Source organism: Colossoma macropomum, unplaced genomic scaffold (genome assembly GCF_904425465.1).
Source record: "Colossoma macropomum unplaced genomic scaffold, Colossoma_macropomum, whole genome shotgun sequence".
NCBI lineage: Eukaryota > Metazoa > Chordata > Actinopteri > Characiformes > Serrasalmidae > Colossoma > Colossoma macropomum.
The window spans coordinates 11,514,101-11,523,076 of NW_023494789.1; positions in this window are offsets into that span (position 1 = coordinate 11,514,101).

Consider the following 8,976-nt stretch of genomic DNA (forward strand, 5'->3'; position numbering starts at 1 on the left):
GCTGACTGTTACGACAGAAAGCTGTGGCTAACTGTTACGACAGAATGCTGTGGCTAATTTACGACAGAATGCTGCGGCTAACTTTTACGACAGAATGCTGTGGCTAACTGTTACAACAGAATGCTGCGGCTAACTGTTATGACAGAATGGTGCAGCTAACTTACAACAGAATGCTGTGGCTAACTGTTATGACAGAATGCTGCAGTTAAGTGTTACGACAGAATGGTGCAGCTAACTTATGACAGAATGCTGCAGTTAAGTATTATGACAGAATGCTGCAGCTAACTTACGACAGAATGCTGCGGCTAACTGTTACGACAGAATGCTGCAGTTAAGTGTTACGACAGAATGGTGCAGCTAACTGTTATGACAGAATGGTGCAGCTAACTGTTACGACAGAATGGTGCAGCTAACTTACAACAGAATGCTGCAGCTAACTGTTATGACAGAATGTTGGAGTTAAGTGTTATGACAGAATGCTGTGGCTAACTGTTATGACAGAATGCTGCGGCTAACTATAAAGACAGAATGCTGCGGCTAACTGTTACGACAGAATGCTGCAGTTAAGTGTTACGACAGAATGGTGCAGCTAACTTACGACAGAATGCTGCGGTTAAGTGTTACGACAGAATGGTGCAGCTTACTTACGACAGAATGCTGCAGCTAACTGTTACGACAGAATGCTGCGGCTAACTTACGACAGAATGCTGCAGTTAACTGTTGTGACAGAATGCTGCAGTTAAGTGTTACAACAGAATGCTGCAGCTAACTGTTACAACAGAATGCTGCAGTTAAGTGTTATGACAGAATGCTGCAGCTAACTTATGACAGAATGCTGCAGTTAACTGTTGTGAGAGAATGTTGCAGCTAATTTTTATGAGAGAATGCTGCAGGTAAGTGTTACAACAGAATGGTGCAGCTAACTGTTATGACAGAATACTGCAGTTAAGTGTTATGACAGAATGCTGCAGCTAACTGTTACAACAAAACGCTGCAGCTAACTGTTACGACAGAATGCTGCAGTTAAGTGTGACGACAGAATGCTGCAGTTAAGTGTGACGACAGAATGCTGCAGCTAACTGTTATGACAGAATGCTGCAGTAAAGTGTTATGACAGAATGGTGCAGCTAACTTATGACAGAATGCTGCAGTTAAGTATTATGACAGAATGCTGCAGCTAACTGTTACAACAGAATGCTGCGGCTAACTGTTACAACAGAATGCTGCAGCTAACTGTTACAACAGAATGCTGCAGTTAACTGTTATGACAGAATGCTGCAGCTAACTGTTATTACAGAATGCTGCAGTTAAGTGTTACAACAGAATGGTGCAACTAACTGTTACAACAGAATGCTGCAGTTAACTGTTATGACAGAATGCTGCAGTTAACTGTTACGACAGAATGCTGCAGCTAACTGTTATGACAGAATACTGCAGTTAAGTTTTACAACAGAATGCTGCAGCTAACTGTTACAACAGAATGCTGCAATTAACTGTTACGACAGAATGGTGTAGCTAAATGTTATGACAGAATGGTGCAGCTAACTGTTATGACAGAATGCTGCAGCTAACTGTTATGACACATTAGGCTATTGAAACTTCTACAAGATAATATTTCACCTGAAGCTCGTTTGGCAAACAGTGGAGGCCGTGGAATGCTTTACACACTGACTAGAACAAAATGACGTTCAGGTTAAGCTAGAAAAATCTGAGCTAAACCTGTATTTGCTATCATTTTATGGGTCCCTCCGTAAGGCATAAGGGGACTACTGTGGAAAGAACTGGCAATATTAAAGCACATTTTGCGTCTTTACTTATTTATTTACTTTTGCAGAACTCTTGTACAAAAACAATAATGCACTCAAGATCATTATCATGACTTGTGATTGTGGCTGTGATGATCTACAGTACTTGCTTGCGACCGACTCACAGCCGCAACACAAAACCTCAAGTTCTACTGCTCAAATATGCACCGTGTATCATTAAGACATCTTCAACTACTGCAGTAGTTTGTCACATCACCCACTTCATCATCCAGGCAGTGGATCAGGCCATCAGATCGTGTGAAATTCAGTTGCTGCAGGTCTGTTTTTGAAGCAGTGACCGCTGACCCCTCAGTCCCAAATCCCAAAACAGAAAACGTGATATGCCAGATCATCCAAGAGTAACATATATTATGCTTAAAATAACAGGCAACGTGTGAAAAAGGAAATCTGAGCAAACAGAGTGCTGAGAACAGGGTCTGTTTGATCTTGGAAGCTCTGTAAAAGAAAGAGCAGCATGAAACTGGCTTGGGTTTGAGCTTATCTGTCCAGTTATGCGTATCATCAGAACTGAATCATCACAACAACTACAGTGCAGTTTCAGTTTGAAACAGAGAGAGAGAGAGCAGTAAATCTAAATCTCTTTCTCTCTGACTCTGATTGCTCTCAGAAAGGAGAAAGAAAAAGACGTCTGTGGGAAAGGAGCGTTAGCAAAATAGGCCTCATGTTCAGGTGTGAAAATGCATCGATATGAACATGAAAATTCACCTGCATTGATTTGGAATTATTTTGCAATTATAAAGGAAATTATTATAATTGATTAAATGAAAAATGTTCAAATGTTCAATAATATAATATATTATGAAAAATGCTTCTATAAAATACTATACAATGAAATAGTACAATTCTAAAAAGAAAACATTTAAAAGGATTTTCATTGTGAAACTTTTTGAATATTTTCTGTATAACAGTACATAACATTTAAAAATGCATACATGAGATATTTTGTGGTTATGCAGTGAAAACATGGTGAATAAAAGTTCATTGATTTTGTTTTTGTTCTTACTTCATTTTTATCCTTTACTCTATTTAAATAAAAAAAATTATGTTTGGTGAAATTAAAAGTCTTTTTCATATGTAAATTTATGGTTAATTACTGGCTACCAAGTTGTCATGTAAAATGTCATGTAAAAAATACAACAGGATGCAGCTACATGACCTTATCATTATTATTATTATTATTATTATTAGTAGTAGTAGTAGTAGTAGTAGTAGTAGTAGCAGTAATAGTTTTCTTAACCTTTTAATTTTTCTATGTTAAAAGCCTCCTTGAGTAAACATATTGCATAAATGTTTTAAAGAGAGAGATTTAAAATCTATTAATTTTAGTTAGTAAAAATGGAGAAATAGCAATCATATATATTTCAATATATGATTTAAAGGCCACATTACATTCATAATAAGCTGTTCTTATCACAAAGATGAAAATAACATTATTTTGAGCTCAAACTCAAAATAATAATAATTTGTTATTATTATATTACACTCATATTCTAACTAAATTTTTAATCACTACCTTTATAATGTTTCAGGTTTTGTGAAATTGGCTAAAAAAATAATTTCTCTTCAGTATAGAATTTAGAATTGGAATTTTTTTGTATTATTGTTCTTATTATTCTTTAATACAAGCTGAAGATCAAAAATGAAAATCAATGAAACATTCTTATGTTATTTAGTTGGTAGTAAATGTTTATATTTGTGGTTTAAGTTTAAAGCTCTTCGTTGCTTCATTCTGGGAAACATCTTTTAATGCTGTGTCAAAAATACCTGTAACACGTGCCAGCCAACCCCCACTCGGGCTGTGCACAACATGAATTTAGTCATGCAGGCACTAATTCCGGGAGTTATTTTTTTTTTCTTAGCTAAGATGTTCAGCCTTGATTTGTTGCTTATTGAATGACTTGAGAAAGTGAAAGAGAGAGTGCACAACGTTGCATTACCCTGTATAAAAAATACAGGATTGTACAACAGTAATCATATTTTAATCAAATTGTGGTGAAATTGGAGATTTTATTTTATTTTGTATTAAATGTTTCCTTAAGAATGAATGAATCATTGTGAAATGTGTAAAAAAAGGATTTTGAATGTACTTGATTCAGATGAGTCCATCATTTCCACTTTTATGAAATATATTAGATCATTTTATTTTTGTCTTTCAGTTACTTACTTTTAATGTAATATATTTCATTCATGTCAAAATAATGGACACATTTGAACCAAGTAATTTCAGTCTGTCACTTTTCTTCACTGTAGGCTTCACTAACACTGTCTAGCTCCACGTCTGAGGAAAGACTTGATGCTCTCCAGGGACGGCTGTGGCTCTGAGTTGGCGAGAGGAAGCAATGAGTGAGGACGGAGATGATGGATGGGAGTTTTCTCTCACCTCCCACAAGCTCTGTGGCATTTCACTGACCTAGTAACAGGACAGAAAATGAAGGGGGCGAGCCGTGGGTGGCAGAAGAAAAACAGAGTAGTGCCACAGACAGGAGAGAAAGTGGTGGAGAAAAACTCAAACCCACTGTTTGTATCTTCTCAAACGGCACACACACACACACACCACGGAAAGCCTGAAGCAGCGCGGCAGTTTTTTGCATCGACCACATAAAGAAACTGATTAGCATTTCACATACGGTCTGTTTCATTCTGAGTTAGGATGGCACAGAAAAGCTCTGGTGCTTTGACTTTCTTCAAAAGACTTTCCACCGTAGCGCTGAAGTAGATGGTTTTTTTGAACCAAACACTAACCTGATTTTTTATCTGATCAACAGTTCAATGCTATTATTTTTTATGTGTCTTGTTTATAGCTTTGCATAAAAGGCCAAGCTCACATCCACTCTTAACATTCACTTTATTAGAAACATCTACCTTCTACTTCCACTCACTCACCACTTAGTTAGTAACACCTTCTTTCTACTTCCTCTTGTTGGCCACTTTATTGTAAATACCTCGCTTCTACTTCTACTCACTGGCCGCTTTACTAGAAAAATGTACCTTGTACCTCTGCTCACTGGCCCCTTTATTGGAAACACTTCCCTTCTACTTCCACTCACTCAGTGGCCACTTTTTTAGTAACACCTCCTTTCTACTTCCTCTTGCTGGCCACTTTATTGAAAAGATCTCCCTTCTACTTCTGCTCACTGGCCACTTTGTATGAAACACTTCCCTTCTACTTCCACTCATTGGCCACCTGATTGGAAACACTTCCCTTCTACTTCCACTCACTGGCCACTTGATTGGAAACACCTCCCTTCTACTTCCACTCACTGGCCACTTTTTTAGAAACACCTCCTTTCTACTTGCACACACTGGCCACTTTATTGTAAGCACTTGCCTTCTTCTACTCACTAGTCATGTTATGAGCTCCACTTACCTTATAAGTCCACTATATAGGTGTACAGTTACAAACTGTAGACCATCTTTTGCTGTACAGTTTTGTATCAGCCCACCTCATTCATTACTGGTCAGTTTTGACCACAGGACTGCTGTTGTCCAGATATTATTTGGGTGGTGGATTATTCTCGGCCATTCTTCAGAGAAGCCACACAGTTGTGGCTGCCACAAACTGTGCATCAGCAGATGAGCTACACTATCCAACTGTACACCAGCAACGTGGAGCAACATGGTATGGGTTTCCAAGTGGCCACTAAGTGTATTTTGGCTTTAAAGGAGCCAAGTCATGAGAGTAATCAGTGAAAGTGTTGGAAATTGACTCAGATATTTTTAATGAACATAATGTAATAAAATATTTTTTCCCATAACTCTGTTATCAGATGAACTACGACTCTGGGGCCAGATTACAGAAAATCTTTTTGTCTTAACTTAAGATCTGACAGGTCAAGATAAGATTTTTCACAAATTCAGATTACAGAAGCAAATCTGATCTTAAATTAGGAATCTTATCTTATCTTACAGCATCTTTTCTTATCTCAGGTTAGGAAATCTTCACTTCCTCGATTGAAGTCGACAATTAAATGTCATGTCTGTTACTTAGCAACCGACCATATGTACACAGCTGAAACGTAAACACGTAATCAAGTTAGTTAGTCAGACAGCTAATGTTAACATTAGCTGCCGTTACTGGTGTAAAGAAAGTAAAAAAAAAACTAAAGCGTGATGAACTATAAGTTAAGAATATTGTATCAGCGCTTCTTGCTGTTTATCAGAGCATCGCCGCTCTCCGGTTTCAGTTTAATTTCCCAAATGCTTCAGCCGAGTGCACTAGTGTTATTCCTCCTAATAAACAGACACACGTTCAGCTCTGTCTCCTAATTATTCACCATCATCACTGGAATATTTTATCTGACGAGTTTTCATCAACAGTAACACACGAAGGTAATAAGAGGGGGCAGTGGAGATTGTGTCTGCCGCGTCTGTCGTAGTACGGCCCCTGGTCTCTCTGTGTGTGAAATGTTGTGACCCTGTGTTGAGCTGCTTGTGAGCAATAAGGGGTAAAATGGTTGGGATGAGTACCCTCCACTGTGCTCTGCTATCCACACCTCTCCACAAAGACAACCACGCTGAGATAAAATGGACAGCTGCAGCTTGTGCGGCCTACAGGTTGAAAACCACTGGTGTAGACCCATTCCATTATTTTTAAAAAGTGGTTCTTCTGGGGTATCGCTACAAAGAACCCTTTTATTTTTAACAGTGTGCCACTCACATTCACTTGAGATTGTAACATGCTGGACATTTTGAATCGCTGGAGAATCATCCTCAATTCACAAAAAGAAAGTGTTGCTGATGTTTTCTGTCAGTTGGAATGTATCACATCAGCATGTATGAAAATCCCACAATCCCCTGTTGGACACTGCAAACGCAGCGTATGGGCTGGACCCACACTGTAAAACTAACACGCCATGGTAGGTCTGGACCGTCTTCAATCGATTTTCCCCTGCGTTTTGGTCTGCAGCACTGAATCTCACACAGGAACAGAAGCGTGAGAGGCGTGGACGATCGTTCTTTTGTTTCTTTTTTCTGTCCTTTCTCTTTCTTTATTTCTTTTCATTTGACTTCAGCTCTCAAACCACAGATATGCTTTTCCAGCAAAGATCCAGAAAGTGCAACACAAAAGAAACGCAATAGCGTGCATGAAGGTTTCTTTCCTCCGAGGAGGCTTTTCATTCAGCATTAAAAGCCAGCTCGTAAGTTCAATAGAGAAAATCCATTCTTCATTTGTTCATGATGGAAATATATGGAATGAATAGCACCGTAGAGCTTCTCTTGGCAAACCCGACCAAACTGCAGTCCTCACTTAGCAGTTTTTCTACAGAACGTTGACACACAATATAGTCGAACCATATGTTAATTCCATTCACAGCATTTTTTTGTGATCTGCAGGTCTTTACACTTCGAAGCCTTTCTCATCGATCAAGAAAAACATTCCTATCAAGACACTTTTCTGTTGGTTTCTTAAAAGAATTTATTTTCCATGCATTTGTCATAATTTTGACACAATCTTCTGATTATTACCTTAACTTATTGTCCACAGTTTTTAGCTGTCAAGATCATAAGTTTGACACCTTTAGAGGGCAGCAGTGAGTAATGTTTGTTTATTTGATGTTTGTTAATAACACATTTGAGGGGTTGAATAATGTTTATTTATTTAATGTTTGTTTATAACATCTTTAGAGGGCAGCAGTGGGTAATGTTTGTTTATTTGATGTTTGTTAATAACACCTTTAGAGGGCAGCAATGAGTAATGTTTGTTTATTTGATGTTTATTAATAACACCTTTAGAGGGCAGCAGTGAGTAATGTTTGTTGATTTGATGTTTGTTAATAACACATTTGAAGGGTTGAATAATGTTTATTTATATAATATTTGTTAATAACACCTTTAGAGGGCAGCAGTAAGTAATGTTTGGTTATTCAGTCCTGGGGGCTTTAAAAGCTGGTCTGTTAATGTGCTGTAGCACAAGGCTTCCCATAATGTAACACCGAACATGGAAAGTGTGTCAGAGTTAGAACAGTTCAGTATGACCACAGAGGCTCTGCAAAACACACACGTGCACACAGAGGCATCACCATAAAGCACACATTCTCTTTTGCACACACTTTCTGACACTCTCGAAACCCACTGGTCTGCTATCAGAGACAGAGTATGTTTTTAACCCCTTTCACACAAACACTTTTCTGTGAGAATTTACCAGTAATCAATCAAGAAGGGATGTGAACCAAGCTGGTGTTAAAACCCCAGGAAGACTGGCACAGCAGTCAACCATGACGAAAGCTCTTACAATTACTGGAAAATTATTGGGAGGGATCATGTATCAACGGAAGCCAGTAAATTATTGGAAAAGAGGATGATAATGTAAAACATTGATCCAGTTAAAAACATTAACAACGTCAGAACACTTTGTGTAGAATGTTAGCACAGTTCTAAATATTAGTAGATTTAAAGACATTAGAGCAGTTTAAACTATAGTAGAGTTTAAATCAGTGGTTCTGTTTTAAAATGTAGCAACATTAGCACTTAAAAATAAGTACCATTCAAAACATTTCCACAGTTCATGTCGTGGATACTGAGTATGAAACTATGTACTGACACCACTAGGTGGACACAGCCAAGCGAGCTCCCCAGCTTCTGAAGGCCCTAAACATTTGATTAATTTTCAACATAATTAATAACTGATCACAAAGCACAGCACTCCCAGAGGCAACCAAGTGTCACTGTACTCACAACATGACTGTTTACTTGTTATTTCTGTAGCTTTTCTCACAATCATGCCATGAGGCAGCTCAGGAATGAGATTTGAAAAGTCATTTTAAAAATAACCACAAGTGCAATACTGATATAGATCAATCAGTCATTTTCACTAAATGACAGCATGACTGCTAGCGGTTTATTATGATTTCTATTTCTTTCCTTTTCAATGTCTTTCTCAGTGTCTAAAATCTGACCAAGAAAAGCATAAATTACCCACCAGAACTTGGTGATTTCCATCCTACCGTCCTGCTGTACACTGAAACAAAAAAAAATACTTAATCGAAAATTGGCATAATTATAGAAATGCAAAAAAAAATGCAAAAAAAAAAAACTTTTTTTGAAGTGTACTTTGCATTGAAATACAACAATAAAAATGCTTTACTGATTTATTCAGTTGATAATTGCCATTATTATACAAATCTTGCTAAACATGCAAAACTTTTTGAAG